Genomic DNA, 3,243 nt, shown 5'->3' on the forward strand with positions numbered 1-3,243 from the left:
GATATATGGCTGTAGGCAGAGTATCAAATCGTAGTGATGGACCACTAGGAGGGTGAATAATAGTTCATGTACATTAGATGGAGTACTTTCGCTGCCTACTTATCAGCTCGGCGTGCTATTTGATGTGTCCGTGCATATATCGCGAGGTCGTTAATGAGTGTATTTGCCAACGCGCTCGTGATACCCAACCTATGCGTGGGGTCACTGTTTCTTTATCGGGACTTTTGCGTCGTCGTGCTAGCTTTCTGTGCTTACGCTATTGATGTATCGGTCTGTATAATCCAGCGCGTCACTAAGTGGGCACAGGCCATTCCGCAGCGATACAGGTATGCTGAACGCGCGTCTGTTAGCAGTAGCCAACGCGATATATACGCGCGAGGCGGGTACACCTTATAGTCATCCGCGACTCAACCGAGCTCTCATCTCGGCCATTATGAACAGAACACTAAAGTACAATATTGCGTTCAGACACATCGACTTGCCACGTTCATCTGTACGGTCTGCACTGTCACGCAGTGGTAGTATCTATGTCAACAGCAGCTTATTCGTCGCACGTAGCTCCCACTCAATACTGTAGTTTAAATTTGTGAGCGCCAATTAGTGAAATATCCGCTATAAGAGCTGATGGTACAGATGCCATGGTTTTGCGTGTGCCCACGTGAGCGAGTGTACGTGCCATCTACGGTGACGCGTATACGGATAGGAATCACCAATTTGCAGCGGTGCACAGTTGATTTCATGTCTAATTATCTACGCTCTGTAGGTGCGTCAACACCATAGTCAGCTTACCGTATGTGCGGCCCCAAACCCCGCCGTCAGTCAGTATACTAAATACAAAAATAGGTAGGAAAATGGGGGCCTAAAAGGGTATATTTACCAGCTAATTGCTCTTCTGCTGCTTCTTTTGCTCGATGTACTTAACGTTTCGGGTGGTCGGCTTGCGATGGCGGCTGCGTCTCTTTCTATTCTTGGGGTACCAGTCTCTCCTTCTTGACGTTTGCCAGGCTTTCCTGGCGGCGCATTTCGGCCGAATCAGGTGGTGGGGGCTTTTCCTCCCAGGACTTAACCGCTTTTGGGCTGTTCTCGCAGGCAATACAGCGCCGCACGATGTCCCGCCCGCTGATTGTACGGAATGCGTAGCCGTACTGCAGCTTCCCGCAGCAGACGCAGCGCGCTCGGGGGTCCGTCGTAGACCGCTGCAGGTTCAGCAGAAGCGGGTCAATCTTCGCCTCGCATTGCTTGCACGTAGGGCCCACCATTTTGCAAACTGTGAGTAAGTAAGCAACATATATTATTTTAACCAATTACTTGCGTCCAAATATTAGCCAATAGCACGGTAATGTAAGGCTGGTATTTATTATAAAGCTAAATAGTAAAATGTTTTATATTATTAATATTTGGCTTTGCTATAATATATTATTATCAGATTTCCAAACAAAAACATACTTTACATGCAATTTAAATTGCCTAAGACAATTATCTATCGTGCGCGCATGCATCTGTCGGGTGTGGTGCACGGAAGCAGATAGCGAAATGCCCGTGCAGCTGCGCGCCTTCATTGCACGGTGGCAGTGGTGAGTTCCAGGTAAAGTACAAAATATATATATTCGCAAAGTCGCTACAAAAAGCGCTGGTCGTGAAGTCTACTTTAATATTAAAAATACTATCGTCTCTACTTTAGAAAATGTGTGGAAAATAGCATTGCCGAGCGCTTACAAAATGCGGCCTGTGGAGCTTATAATTAATAATATCAATACTATTAATATCGTCTTTACTTCGAAAAGTGTGTGGAAAATAACATCCCCAGAGCTCTTACAAAATACTGGTCTGTGAAGTCTACATATATAATATTACATATCTCTATTTGAGAGGTGTGCAGAGCTCTTAGAAAATAAAGTGGTTACTGTGCCCGATTTGCAGTACATACGACAGGTTCTGCGTAGCTGAATGCAATAATCAAGTATCTGCTGGCTGTTTGCAGCCAATCGATGCGTTTCGTGCTCGGCAGAAATGTTTATCTTACGTCCAATCGCGAGGGAGAGAGGCGGTCTGATCGTGCGACAGATCCAGTCAGTGTCGCAGGTCGGCAGGTATTGCCCAATCAGGGCGCGAGTTAGTTGTGTCCGCTTTTGGATATAATTGTAATTTTAGCATAGTTAGGTCGAGTCAGAAAGATAGGCGCGGTCGGTAGGATGGGAGGAAACTGTATTAGACAGGCCGGGTGTAGCCATGCGGGAAGGCAGGTCAAAGCAGGAAGACAGGGAGTGCGACGGACGGATTGACAGACGGACGGACAGACAGACAGACACGCTACAAGGTTAGAAGCGGAGAGACTAGCGCTCTGGGCGCCCGCTCCGCGGACGCTAGGGCATGGTTGGTTGGTGTAGAGAGGGCCGACCACCTCCGCTGCGCTGCGGTGGGCTTAGAATTTCTACTCGAAGCGAAGCAACATATAGTACCTGTATACTGTGATCTAAGTATATTATGCTCCAAAACAGCACCGCACACAGTATCCGTAGTGCTCACATGTTATTGTAGACATGACCAGGGTTTAACGTGATCTGCAAGAAGAGCACCGTCTTATCCTGGAAGCTTTTGTCTATAATCTCGTTTGAGCGCATTGCTCCCAAAATGACACGAATCGGAGGCGCGCGTGGTTGCAAAGCTAATATATACTGTACGGAAGACGGGTCAGTATCAATGATGCTACGAAATATACGTTGATCGGTGAAGCGAATCCCAGTGTAGCTAGAGTAAGTACGCCTACTCAAACGTATTTTACCCATCTGCACGTCATCGCCGTGAGGCAGTCGACACATATCACCGATTGCGACGGTCGAATAGAGCAATGTTAATCAGCTCCGCGCGCGAAGTATCTTTTAGGATAGGTAGTATATGCCGATGGTCGCCACAAACATCAATATTATGCTTTGAAATTATTCTGCTGAGCTGTTTGTGATGTAACTGAAGGGTATTTCCACTATCTTCCGCATGCATTGATCTTACTTGCATAGCTGACGTACTTTCTGACTTATTTGCATAGCTACTGACTGACAGAGTGGTGTAACTCTTTGCCGAGTGGCATTTACTGGCTCCGATATGTATGACGAACATAGGAAGCCACCTGACTGTAGGCTGACTATCAACTGTAGTGATGTTTAGACTTAATCTGAAAAGTAGCTCATGTACATTATATGAGGTACTTTTGCTGCCTACTTATCAACTCAACGTGCTATTTGATAT

The sequence above is a fragment of the Phytophthora infestans genome, genomic scaffold (genome assembly GCF_000142945.1).
Source record: "Phytophthora infestans T30-4 supercont1.9 genomic scaffold, whole genome shotgun sequence".
NCBI classification, from domain to species: domain Eukaryota; phylum Oomycota; class Peronosporomycetes; order Peronosporales; family Peronosporaceae; genus Phytophthora; species Phytophthora infestans.